Below are 15,027 nucleotides of genomic sequence, written 5' to 3' on the forward strand. Positions count from 1 at the left end.
AAATTATAGGCATTTACAGTTGTAATTATCCCTCTTTAAGCATGCTTTACTTGCATCCCATATTCAAGAACCTTGTGTTTTTGTCTAAATATTTTTTAATTTCCCTTGTGATTTTTTCTTTGATCTATTGGCTATTCAGGGCTGTGTTATTTATATACATTTGTGAATCTTGTAACTTTCCTTCTGTTAATGTTTTCTAATTTCATTGCCATGTGGTTAAAAAAAATATTGTGTGATTTCATCCTTTTATATTAATTGAAACTATTTTAAAGTCTAAAATATGGTCTATCTTGGAGAATGTTCCATGTGTACTTGAGAGGACTGTGTACTCTGCTGCAGCTAGATGGAGTGTTCTACAGATATCTGTTAAAGTCTAGTTGGTTTATAGTGCTTTCCAAGTCTTGTATTTCCTTGTTGATCTTCTACCCAGCTGTTCTATCACTGAATGCCTTATGAGTCTTTAAATTAATGTAAAGGAAAGAGGGATTAAAAGAAAGGTAATCTAAACTATATCATTTTATTCTCCAACAAAGCTTAAAAGCCTATTTTTGTTTTGTGGGGGGAAAATTGCTCTTGCAAATAACATAAATATCGTCTATTATAGAGAAATTTTATACGACTTTTTTAGACCTAAGACAGAAAAAGGGAGAAATTAATTTTTTTAATGTTTATTTCTTTTTGAGAGAGAGAGAGAAAGAGGGAGAGAGAGAGAGAGAGCAAGCAAGGGAGGGGCAGAGAGAGGGGGAGACACAGAATCTGAAACAAGCTCCAGGCTCTGAGCTGTCAGCACAGAGCCCAACGTGGGGCTCGAACTCTGCACTGAGAGATCATGACTTGAGCTGAAGTCGGACCCTTAACCAACTGAGCCACCCAGGTTCCCCAAAAGGGAGAAAATTTTTAAAGGGAAAAAACTTCTACTGAAAAAGGGAAAAAAAGTTTCTTATATCTACATTACTGACTTATATTAGCATTGATATTCTTTGTGGGGAATGCGAACCACATAAAAAACATATGCTAATAAGGTAGCCAAATAAACATCCACAAAAAATGTTGTCTACTCAAAAATGTACTATCGTTATTGAATCATTCTATCTTTAAAAAATTTTTTTTGACTTCCAAATGACTTTATTTGGAAAACTTGCCAAAAAAGGTTAGGTGAATACATAATGAATTAAGCAGGGCAATCTGTTCAACCTCATTTACATCCATGGTTTTTACATGAGATGTTATCATTGGGTCTGAGGTAAACTAATAATGGTCTCCCAAATATATCTACATTGCAAACCTAGGCACCCATGTGTTATTCCTTACAAAAAAGGAACTTTGCAGATTCAATCAAGATACAGGGCCTAAAGTAAAGAAGACCATCCTAGTTGATCCAGGAGCATTCAATACAACCATAATAGTTCCTATAAGAGGCATCCAAAAGTGAGAGTCGGAGAAGGTGATGTGATAACATAAGCACAGATTGGAGTGATGCACTTTCAATATGGAGAATACAGGCAGCCACCAGAAGCTAAAAAAGACAAGTAAACATTTTCCCTCCCTAGAACATCCAGAAGGAACCAGCCCTGCTGACTTTAGCCCAATGACACTAACCTTGGACCTCCAACCTCCAGGACCATGAGTTGTGTTCTAAGCCATCAACTTGATGGTAGTTTTCTGCAGCAGCAAGAGGAAACCAATACAGCATCCTAGTGAAATGTTTATCAAACCTGGTGCACATAAGAATTACTTGGGCAATTTGTTGTACAGATCCTTAAATTATATTCCAATAAATTCTGATTTCCTAAATCTGTGATGAGGCACAGAAATCTAAACTTTCTAAGAAGTTTCTCAATGCTTGCACTGCAAATTAGGGTACAAGTCAAAAGAAGAATGGTTGGGGAAAACTCACTGCTTCAATTAGTATCCTAGGGCTGCCGTAGTAAATCACTACAAACCCAAAATTTTAACACCACAGAAATATATTCCTTCACAGCTTGGGAAATCATAAGTCCAAAATCTGTCCTGAGACAAAATCAGAGTCCACAGAGCCACACACATTCACTCTGGGAGCTCCAGGTGAGGATTTGTTCCTTGCCTCCTCAAGGCAATTTCCTGACTTGTAGCCACATCAATCTTTGCCTCTATGGTCACCATGTCGCCTCTTCTGTGTAGATCAAATCTCCCTGAGCATCTCTCCCAAAAGACACCTGCAATTGGAATTAGGGCCCATTTGGACAATCCAGGACAATCTCCTCATCTCAAGATCCTTAGTTTAATCACCTCTGCAAAAATCCCTTTTCTTATAAGGTAACACAGGTTCCAGAAACTAGGTAAGATCTGACCTCTCCAGGTGGCCATCATTCAGCCTACCCCATTATTTTAAGTGCCCTTCAAGGTTATTCAAGGATGAAGACAGTAGAGCTGAGGCAAACTTTCCAAAAATACAAGACTACAAGCTTTTGATTCTTTACAAATTACAATTCTCCTTTTGATTCTTTACAAATTACAATTATACTATTAAAACCCAGTCTCAATGGAGTATTCTGATGATCAATTAGCTATAATAAACAGGGAACTGGAGATGATCATAATAAAATACCAGGGACTATATAAATAAATTTTATACAGTTTCCCCAAGTCCTGAAAATCATTTCAAATAATTTTCCACATAAATGAATAAAAAGCATTGGGAGTAGTTTGGCCACTAAGAATTTAGAAACACCTTTTAGGATTTCTACAATTGCTTTAGCACAAAATCCTTACTAATCAAATAATTCCTTTGTACCATTCTCAGAAATCTGATTTTCTCACTCCAATGTTCCTTCAGTTAACTGTTAAGAATCAAGGCCATTTATAACATAACAAAGCTTTATGAAAGCCTGAAACCCAAGCAATAACAAACTACCAAGAGGTGCCCAGAAGAATTCTACATATAATGAACAATAAGTGAAAAAAGAGTACCTCGTAGATATTAGTTATTCCACTGCCTCAATACTTCAACACAGGCCTTAAAACGCTGACTTTAAGGAAATGGCTGTTACACCTGTTCAAGTCTAAATTTAAATCTTATAGTCCTACCACATTCTAATTAGCCACACAGTATAGAAATCTCACAAAAAAACTACCACCCTTGAACTACCATGCAAAGTCCACTAAAACTGGTTAACATTCTTTGGGGTATGCATATTTTATTTCATAGAAAGTAGAAGAAAGAAAGGAGCAACATTTTAAGTACTATAGAGTTCCCAGCTCATATCATCAAATAGCCCATCATTAGCCCAAATTCCTACTAACTTTCAAGTTAAGGGTGATTCACAAAAGCAGACACTCAGATCAATGGAACAGAACAGAGAACCCAGAAACGAACCTACAAATGTACGGCCAACTAATCTTTGACAAAGCAGGATAGCCAATGGAATAAAGACTGTCTCTTCAGCAAGTGGTGTTAGGAAAACTGGACAGCGACATGCAAAAGAATTAACCTGGACCACTTTCTTACACCATACACAAAAATAAACGCAAAATGGATGAAAGACCTAAGACATAAAACCCTAAGACAGGAAGCCATCAAAATCCTCAAGGAGAAAGCAGACAAAAACCTCTTTGATCTTGGCCACAGCAACTTCTTACTCAACATGTCTCCGGAGGCAAGGGAAACAAAACCAAAAATGAACTACTGGGACCTCATCAAAATAAAAAGCTTCTGCACAGCGAAGGAAACAATCAGCAAAACTAAAAGGCAACCAACAGAATGGGAGAAGATATTTGCACATGACATATCAGATAAAGAGCTAATATCCAAAATCTATAAAGAACTTATCAAACTCAACACTCAAAAAACAAATAATCCAGTGAAGAAATGGGCAAAAAACATGAATAGACACTTCTCCCCAAGAAGACATCCAGATGGCCAACCGATATGAAAAAAATGTTCAACATCACTGATCATCAGGGAAATACAAATCAAAACCACAATGAGATACTACCTTACACCTGTCAGAATGGCTAACATTAACAACTCAGGCAACAACAGATGTTGGCGAGGATGTGGAGAAAGAGGATCTCTTTTGCATTGTCGGTGGGAATGCAAGCTGGTGCAGCTACTCTGGAAAACAGTATGGAAGTTCCTCAAAAAATTAAAAATAGAACTACCCTACGACCCAGAAATTGCACTACTAGGCATTTATCCAAGGGATACAGGTGGGCTGTTTCAAAGGGACATATGCACCCCAATGTTTACAGCGGCACTATCAACAATAGCCAAAGTATGGGAAGAGCCCAAATGTCCATCGACAGATGAATGGATAAAGAAGATGTGGTATATATGTACAATGGAGTATAACTTGGCAATCAAAAAGAATGAAATCTTGCCATTTGCAACTACGTGGATGGAACTAGAGGATATTATGCTAAGCGAAATTAGTCAGAGAAAGACAAATATCATATGACTTCACTCATATGAGGACTTTAAGAGACAAAACAGATGAACATAAGGGAAGGGAAACAAAAATAATATAAAAACAGGGAGGGGGACAAAACATAAGAGACTCTTAAATATGGAGAACAAACAGAGGGTTACTGGAGGGGTTGTGGGAGGGGGGATGGGCTAAAGGGGTAAGGGGCATTAAGTAATCTACTCCTGAAATCATTGTTGCACTATATGCTAACTAATTTGGATGCAAATTTTAAATAAATAAATAAATAAATAAAGTTAAGGGTGCTTCAAGCACAAATTATAATATCAAGGGATCTCAGACTAATAATATCCCCAGACCCCTAGCAGAAAAAAAAAAAACAACAAATCCTTTCTGGACTAACCAACCTTTATCCTGGGCCTCAAAGAATTCCCACATGTTAATAACCCCAAGGGATACTAGGAACTTATGGTCAAAAGTACTTAAACACACATGGAAACAAGGCAGCATGCTTGAACTGACAGAAATGAGAGAGATGAAAGAGATCTATAAGGATTTCAGAAACTGGAATAATCAGACATAGACTATAACTGTTTACTATGTTTAAAGAAATTTTTAAAGACAGGGGCGCCTGGGTGGTAACAGTCAGTTAAGTGTCTAACTCTTGGTTTTGGCTCAGGTCATGATCTCAGGATTCGTGAGCAGGAGCCCCGTGTCGGGCTCTGCACTGCTGGTACAGAGTCTACTTGGTATTCTTGCTCTCTCCCTCTCTTTCTGTCCCTCCTGTGCTGTCTCTCACTCTCTCCCTCTCAAAATAAATAAATAAACTTAAAAAAAGAGAAATGTTAAAGACAATCTTGAAAGTACATGTAAGGCACAGGAAATCATAAAGAACGAACAATTAATTAGCTGGAAGATAACTGAATAAAACTTCTGTGGATAAAAAGTAAGCCACTGAGTTTTTTTTAAGTTTTATTCAGATATAGTTTACATACAATTTACCACTACAATTTATTAGTGTATTCACAGAGTTGTGCAACCATCACCAAAATCCAGTTTTTAAAACATTTTCATCACCCTCAAAAGAAACCCTGCACCCCTAAGCCATTATCCCCCAATTTCCTTATTTCTCCCACATCCCTAGGAAACCACTAATCTACTTTGTCTCTACAGATTTGCCTACTCTGGACATTTCATATGAATGGAATCATACAACATGTGGTCATTTGTGACTGGCTTCTTTTACTTAACCATATGTTTTCAAGGTTAATCTGTGTTGTAGCATGAATCTGCATTTTCTTCCTTTTCATAATGAGTAATGTTCTATGATATGCATGTACCAAATCTGTTTCTCTCTTCACCAGTTGATGGACATGTTCTAGCTCTTAACTATTATGAATAATGATGCTGTGAATATTGGTGTATAAATCTTTTGTGTGCACAAGTGTTTTCCTTTCTATTCAGTATGCACCTAGACATGTAATTGCTGGGTTATATGGTAACTGTATACTGAACCTTTGAAGGACTGCCAAATTGTGCTCCACATAAGTTACACCATTTGACATTCCAGACCAGCAACAGACAGAGTTCCAATTCCTCCACATCCTTACCACTTGCTATTTTTTAATTTCTTGGATTAAAACCATCCTAGTAATAAAATTTATCTCACTGTGGTTTCGATTTACATTTCCCTGATAGCTTGTTATGCTGAACATCATTTAGAGCAGTGGATCTCAAGCTGAGGGTACATGAAATCATCTGTAGGGCTTATAAAAATGTAAGTGCCTGAGCCCTACTCCAGATGCACTTAATCAGTCTCTAAAGGATGACACTTGGACCCACGCAATTTTAGACACAAAGCATATTACTCTTTTCCATTTATAAGAGTACAATTCAGTGGCATTAAGTATAATCACAATGTTGTGCAAATATCACCACTCTCCATTTCTAAAACCTTTTCATCATCCTAGAAAGAAATTCTGTACCCATTAAAAATAACTCTGTATTTCCTTCTCCCCCAAATGCTGGTAACTACTACTCTCTGCCTCTATGAATCTGACTACTTTACGTACATCTGAGTGGAATCAACAGTATTTGTCCTTTTGTGCCTAGTTTATTCTTTGGGGCTCATTAATATTGTAATGTGTCAACATTTCCTTTTTTAAAAATTTATTTATTTTGAAAGAGAGAGTGAGTGAGCATGCATGGGAGGGGCAGAGTGTGTGTGTGTGTGTGTGTGTGTGTGTGTGTGTGAGAGAGAGAGAGAGAGAGAGAGAGAGACAGAGAGAGACAGAGAGAGAGAATACCAAGCAGAGAGAGAGAGAGAGAGAGAGAGAGAGAGAGAGAGAGAGAGAGAAAGAATACTAAGCAGGCTCCACACTGTCAGCACAGAGCCCCATGCAGGGCTCAAAACTCACAAACCGTGAGATCATGACCTGAGCTAAAACCAAGAGTGAGACGCTTAACCAAATGAGCCACCAGGTGCCCCAGCATTTCTTTTCTTTTTAAGACTGAATATCCCATTGTGTGTGTGCGTGCGTGTACATAAAGGAAAATTAAGAGGGCTGTAATTTCTTTGAAATTCATTAAAAGTCAGTCTTATGACTTTAATTCTGTAAATATTAAATCTATTATAAGTTATCACTGCTAAAATTAACACCAAACTATTGCTAGTATAAAAAGCAAAATTTGAGAGAGAGAGGGAAGATGGCGGCGTAGGAGGATACTGGGCTCACAGCGCGTCCTGCTGATCACTTAGATTCCACCTACACCTGCCTAAATAACCCAAAAAACCGCCAGAGGATTAGCAGAACGGAGTCTCCTGAGCCAAGCGTAGACGAGAGGCCCACGGAAGAGGGTAGGAAGGGTGGTAAGGCGGTGCACGCTCCACGGACTGGCGGGAGGGAGCCAGGGCGGAGGGGCGGCTCACCAGCCAAGCAGAGCCCCCGAGTCTGGCTGGCAAAAGCGGAGGGGCCTGATGGACTGTGTTCCGACAGCAAGCGCGACTTAGCGTCTGGGAGGTCATAAGTTAACAGCTCTGCTCAGAAAGCGGGAAGGCTGGAGGACAAAGGGAGGGAGAGCTGCTGAGCCCCCGGACAACAGAGCTCAGTTTGTTGGGGAACAAAGGTGCTCACCAGAGCCATCTCCCCCGCCCATCCCCCAGCCAAAATCCCAAAGGGAACCAGTTCCTGCCAGGGAACTTGCTCGCTCCAGGCAAACACCCAACTCTGTGCTTCTGCGGAGCCAAACCTCTGCAGCGGGTCTGACTCCCTCCCGCTGCCACAGGGCCCCTCCTGAAGTGGACCACCTAAGGAGAAGCGAGCTGAGCCTGCCCCTCCTGCCCCCGTGCACCTTGCCTACCCACCCCAGCTAATACGCCAGATCCCCAGCACCACAAGCCTGGCAGTGTGCAAGTAGCCCAGACGGGCCACGCCACCCCACAGTGAATCCCGACCCTAGGAGAGGGGAAGAGAAGGCACACACCAGTCTGACTGTGGCCCCAGCGGTGGGCTGGGGGCGGACATCAGGTCTGACTGCGGCCCCGCCCACCAACTCCAGTTATACACCACAGCACAGGGGAAGTGCCCTGCAGGTTAGCACCACTCCAGGGACTATCCAAAATGACCAAACGGAACAATTCCCCTCAGAAGAATCTCCAGGAAATAACAACAGCTAATGAACTGATCAAAAAGGATTTAAATAATATAACAGAAAGTGAATTTAGAATAATAGTCATAAAATTAATCGCTGGGCTTGAAAACAGTATAGAGGACAGCAGAGAATCTCTTGCTACAGAGATCAAGGGACTAAGGAACAGTCACGAGGAGCTGAAAAACGCTTTAAACGAAATGCAGAACAAAATGGAAACGACGATGGCTCGGATTGAAGAGGCAGAGGAGAGAATAGGTGAACTAGAAGATAAACTTATGGAAAAAGAGGAAGCTGAGAGAAGGAGAGATAAAAAAAATCCAGGAGAATGAGGGGAAAATTAGAGAACTAAGTGATACACTAAAAAGAAATAACATACGCACAATTGGTATCCCAGAGGAGGAAGAGAGAGGGAAAGGTGCTGAAGGGGTACTTGAAGAAATAATAGCTGAGAACTTCCCTGAACTGGGGAAGGAAAAAGGCATTGAAATCCAAGAGGCACAGAGAACTCCCTTCAGACGTAACTTGAATCGATCTTCTGCATGACATATCATAGTGAAACTGGCAAAATACAAGGATAAAGAGAAAATTCTGAAAGCAGCAAGGGATAAACATGCTCTAACATATAAAGGGAGACCTATAAGACTCGTGACTGATCTCTCTTTTGAAACTTGGCAGGCCAGAAAGGATTGGCACGATATCTTCAGTGTGCTAAACAGAAAAATATGCAGCCGAGAATCCTTTATCCAGCAAGTCTGTCATTTAGAATAGAAGGAGAGATAAAGGTCTTCCCAAACAAACAAAAACTAAAGGAATTTGTCACCACTAAACCAGCCCTACAAGAGATCCTAAGGGGGATCCTGTGAGACAAAGTACCAGAGACATCACTACAAGCATAAAACATACAGACATCACAATGACTCTAAACCCGTATCTTTCTATAACACTGAATGTAAATGGTTTAAATGCGCCAACCAAAAGACATAGGGTATCAGAATGGATAAAAAAACAAGACCCATCTATTTGCTGTCTAAAAGAGACTCATTTTAGACCTGAGGACACCTTTAGATCGAGAGTGAGGGGACGGAGAACTATTTATCATGCTACTGGAAGCCAAAAGAAAGCTGGAGTAGCCATACTTATATCAGACAAACTAGACTTTAAATTAAAGGCTGTAACAAGAGATGAAGAAGGGCATTATATAATAATTACAGGGTCTATCCATCAGGAAGAGCTAACAATTATAAATGTCTATGCGCCGAATACCGGAGCCCCCAAATATATAAAACAATTACTCATAAACATAAGCAACCTTATTGATAAGAATGTGGTCATTGCAGGGGACTTTAACACTCCACTTACAGAAATGGATAGATCATATAGACACACGGTCCATAAAGAAACAAGGGCCCTGAATGATACATTGGATCAGATGGACTTGACAGATATATTTAGAACTCTGCATCCCAAAGCAACAGAATATACTTTCTTCTCAAGTGCACATGGAACATTCTCCAAGATAGATCATATACTGGGTCACAAAACAGCCCTTCATAAGTTTACAAGAATTGAAATTACACCGTGCATACTTTCAGACCACAATGCTATGAAGCTTGAAATCAACCACAGGAAAAAGTCTGGAAAACCTCCAAAAGCATGGAGGTTAAAGAACACCCTACTAACGAATGAGTGGGTCAACCAGGCAATTAGAGAAGAAATTAAAAAATATATGGAAACAAATGAAAATGAAAAGACAACAATCCAAACGCTTTGGGACGCAGCGAAGGCAGTCCTGAGAGGAAAATACATTGCAATCCAGGCCTATCTCAAGAAACAAGAAAAATCCCAAATACAAAATCTAACAGCACACCTAAAGGAAATAGAAGAACAGCAAAGGCAGCCTAAACCCAGCAGAAGAAGAGAAATAATAAAGATCAGAGCACAAATAAACAATATAGAATCTAAAAAAACTGTAGAGCAGATCAACGAAACCAAGAGTTGGTTTTTTGAAAAAATAAACAAAATTGACAAACCTCTAGCCAGGCTTCTCAAAAAGAAAAGGGAGATGACCCAAATAGATAAAATCATGAATGAAAATGGAATTATGACAACCAATCCCTCAGAGATACAAACAATTAGCAGGGAATACTATGAAAAATTATATGCCAACAAATTGGACAACCTGGAAGAAATGGACAAATTCCTAAACACCCACGCTCTTCCAAAACTCAATCAGGAGGAAACAGAAAGCTTGAACAGACCCATAACCAGCAAAGAAATTGAATCGGTTATCAAAAATCTCCCAACAAATAAGAGTCCAGGACCAGATGGCTTCCCAAGGGAGTTCTACCAGACGTTTAAAGCAGAGATAATACCTATCCTTCTCAAGCTATTCCAAGAAATAGAAAGGGAAGGAAAACTTCCAGACTCATTCTATGAAGCCAGTATTACTTTGATTCCTAAACCAGACAGAGACCCAGTAAAAAAAGAGAACTACAGGCCAATACCCCTGATGAATATGGATGCAAAAATTCTCAATAAGATACTAGCAAATCGAATTCAACGGCATATAAAAAGAATTATTCACCATGATCAAGTGGGATTCATTCCTGGGATGCAGGGCTGGTTCAACATTCGCAAATCAATCAACGTGATACATCACATTAACAAAAAAAAAAGAGAAGAACCATATGATCCTGTCAATCGATACAGAAAAGGCCTTTGACAAAATCCAGCACCCTTTCTTAATAAAAACGCTTGAGAAAGTCGGGATAGAAGGAACATACTTAAACATCATCAAAGCCATTTATGAAAAGCCCACAGCCAACATCATCCTCAACGGAGAAAAACTGAGAGCTTTTTCCCTGAGATCAGGAACACGACAGGGATGCCCACTCTCACCGCTGTTGTTTAACATAGTGCTGGAAGTGCTAGCATCAGCAATCAGACAACAAAAGGAAATCAAAGGCATCAAAATTGGCAAAGATGAAGTCAAGCTTTCGCTTTTTGCAGATGACATGATATTATACATGGAAAATCCGATAGACTCCACCAGAAGTCTGCTAGAACTGATACATGAATTCAGCAAAGTTGCAGGATACAAAATCAATGTACAGAAATCAGTTGCATTCTTATACACTAACAATGAAGCAACAGAAAGACAAATAAAGAAACTGATCCCATTCACAATTGCACCAAGAAGCATAAAATACCTAGGAATAAATCTAACCAAAGATGTAAAAGATCTGTATGCTGAAAACTATAGAAAGCTTATGAAGGTAATTGAAGAAGATCTAAAGAAATGGAAAGACATTCCCTGCTCATGGATTGGAAGAATAAATATTGTCAAAATGTCAATACTACCCAAAGCTATCTACACTTTCAATGCAATCCCGATCAAAATTGCACCAGCATTCTTCTCGAAACTACAACAAGCAATCCTAAAATTCATATGGAACCACAAAAGGCCCTGAATAGCCAAAGTAATTTTGAAGAAGAAGACCAAAGCAGGAGGCATCACAATCCCAGACTTTAGCCTCTACTACAAAGCTGTCATCATCAAGACAGCATGGTATTGGCACAAAAACAGACACATAGACCAATGGAATAGACTAGAAACCCCAGAACTAGACCCACAAACGTATGGCCAACTCATCTTTGACAAAGCAGGAAAGAACATCCAATGGAAAAAAGACAGTCTCTTTCACAAATGGTGCTGGGAGAACTGGACAGCAACATGCAGAAGGTTGAAACTAGACCACTTTCTCACACCATTCACAAAAATAAACTCAAAATGGATAAAGGACCTGAATGTGAGACAGGAAACCATCAAAACCCTAGAGGAGAAAGCAGGAAAAGACCTCTCTGACCTCAGCCACAGCAATCTCTTACTCGACACATCCCCAAAGGCAAGGGAATTAAAAGCAAAAGTGAATTACTGGGACCTTATGAAGATAAAAAGCTTCTGCACAGCAAAGGAAACAACCAACAAAACTAAAAGGCAACCGATGGAATGGGAAAAGATATTTGCAAATGACATATCGGACAAAGGGCTAGTATCCAAAATCTATAAAGAGCTCACCAAACTCCACACCCGAAAATCAAATAACCCAGTGAAGAAATGGGCAGAAAACATGAATAGACACTTCTCTAAAGAAGACATCCGGATGGCCAACAGGCACATGAAAAGATGCTCAACGTTGCTCCTTATCAGGGAAATACAAATCAAAACCACACTCAGATATCACCTCACGCCAGTCAGAGTGGCCAAAATGAACAAATCAGGAGACTATAGATGCTGGAGAGGATGTGGAGAAACGGGAACCCTCTAGCACTGTTGGTGGGAATGCAAACTGGTGCAGCCGCTCTGGAAAACAGTGTTGAGGTTCCTCAAAAAATTAAAAATAGACCTACCCTATGACCCAGCAATAGCACTGCTACGAATTTATCCAAGGGATACAGGAGTACTGATGCATAGGGGCACTTGTACCCCAATTTTTATAGCAGCACTCTCAACAATAGCCAAATTATGGAAAGAGCCTAAATGTCCATCAACTGATGAATGGATAAAGAAATTGTGGTTTATATACACAATGGAATACTACGTGGCAATGAGAAAGAATGAAATATGGCCTTTTGTAGCAACGTGGATGGAACTGGAGAGTGTGATGCTAAGTGAAATAAGCCATACAGAGAAAGACAGATACCATATGGTTTCACTCTTATGTGGATCCTGAGAAACTTAACAGAAACCCATGGGGGAGGGGAAGGAAAAAAAGAAAAAAAAAAGAGGTTAGAGTGGGAGAGAGGCAAAGCATAAGAGACTGTTAAAAACTGAGAACAAACTGAGGGTTGATGGGGGGTGGGAGGGAGGGGAGGGTGGGTGATGGATATTGAGGAGGGCACCTTTTGGGATGAGCACTGGGTGTTGTATGGAAACCAATTTAACAATAAATTTCATATATTAAAAAAAAAAAGACACAAATAAATAAAAATAAAAGCAAAATTTAAATGAACTTCTTAAAACCAAGTACAATCTAAAAAGAGTCAAATATAGAAACAAAAGAAATTTTGGAATGTGTAACAGAAAAATACCAAACATTGTAAATACAAGTGAGAGAGGTGGGTGATAGGTTTCTAGTAAGAATCAAGATACCTTTAATAGAACCCATGTGGCCTTTTATGGGCATTTTTCTCAAAGGGACTATTAAGTCAGGTTATTCTACTTTAAGGAAAAGAAAACATCACATTTAGTAGGGTAGAACCCCAGACCTTTTCATAATTAAAATATTCATGGCACCAGATAAGAAGTTAACAATCATACTTTTCAGAGTTTGAAGCTTTTAATAATTAGTACTTTAGATATTTACTATCAATTAAAGTCACAAAGAATAAAGCCCCCTTAATTCTTAAATATTGCATTACCCTCAAAAGAGTACATTTTAATGTTTATATATGAGCCATTAACATTTTGCTATTGGTTATTAAAGACAAGTGGCTCTCTGATACTTGAAAACACAGTAGCTGGCATTTTCTCTAAGATAAAACAAAATTTTAAATGGAAAAAATAGTAAATTAAATGACCAAATTTACTACCTGTTATTACTCAGATATAAATGAAAGGTAAGTCTGGATATCCCTCTCTAAGTACATAGTAGCTCTCTCATTGGAATAACATTTAGTTACTTAATTATGTCTCCAATTTTTGTCATTCAAAACACAATGGTACAATAAACCTAACAGTTTCTGACTGATATACAAATGAAAATGTGTGCCTTCCAGAAGTGATTTTTGGGGCGCCTGGGTGGCTCAGTCGGTGGTTAAGTGTCCGATTTCAGCTCAGGTCATCATCTTGTTGTCTGTGAGTTCGAGCCCTGTGTTGGGCTCTGTGCTGACAGCTTCAGAGCCTGGATCCTGCTTCGGATTCTGTGTCTCCTTCTCTCTGTGCCCCTCCCCCACTCATGCTCTGTCTCTGTCTCTCAAAAATGAATAAATGTTAAATTTTTTAAATTAAAACAAGTGATTTTCTTCTAAAAGTCAATAAAAGCTGTTTTTATAATACAGCAAAAAAGTACTTCTGTAAAACACTAACATTCAAATCCTATTTTCTCCAAAGCAAAATAATGCTTGAGGACCATCATTATTCTGTTCTCCAAAATGCCCTGCTGTTAAAAAATTAAAATAAAATAAAATGCACTGCTAATATGAAGAGTATCCCTTTACTGATACAAAGCATCATTTTAATATGTGTGTACATACTTCCACCTTCTATTATTTTTTTGATCAATTATTTTATTCACAATGGCTAATGGGTACTTTCTAACCTGTATCACCTAAATAAACCTAACATATCACTTAGCGAAAGTTACCAGAATGAAGTGCCTAAGAAATAAGAAACCTCACTTCAGACCAGAGGCTAGGTTTTGCTCTGTGAACAGTGACAACCCTAGGCACACAGTCAGGGACACACACACAGACACATGAGCTTATTGATGATAACATTAATACCTATCCATTGTATTTTTTAAAAGCCCATAGAAAAGAATAAGAAGTATTCTTATCTAAAAGATCCTCATAATGAAACCACCAAAAAACTATAAAACCAAAAACAATTTCTGTCAAGCATTTTGGTGTATTTTAGGCATTTGTGTATATTTTTATTATAATGTTGGGAGCATAATATATGTCCTGCCTTGCATTTTGCTTTTTTTGCCTTTTATTATTGTGGTTCAATTTTTTAAATAATACACTGGACTTTTATATATTTTCTTTTACATTAGTCACTAATAATTTTCCTGAAATAAAGCTCATTACAAGCTAAGAGCATTATTCAATATACTGTGTATGTTTTTTTCACCAGTTTGTTTCTTAGTTTATTTTGACAATTTAGTGTTTTTTAAATTAGAAATAATTTGTGCTTTTACAAAATAATCATACCCATGTTATTCAAATGCACAACTGGAAAAAAAAAACACAA

General features: G+C 38.6%; 1 protein-coding gene across 3 annotated transcripts in view; it reads right to left on the reverse strand.

The window, feature by feature from the left end:
* Positions 1 to 15,027, reverse strand: part of ATRX (ATRX chromatin remodeler) — a 311,883-nt gene that overhangs the window by 102,010 nt on the left and 194,846 nt on the right. The gene's annotated exons all lie outside the window — the stretch shown is intronic.

Source organism: Panthera tigris, chromosome X (genome assembly GCF_018350195.1).
Source record: "Panthera tigris isolate Pti1 chromosome X, P.tigris_Pti1_mat1.1, whole genome shotgun sequence".
NCBI lineage: Eukaryota > Metazoa > Chordata > Mammalia > Carnivora > Felidae > Panthera > Panthera tigris.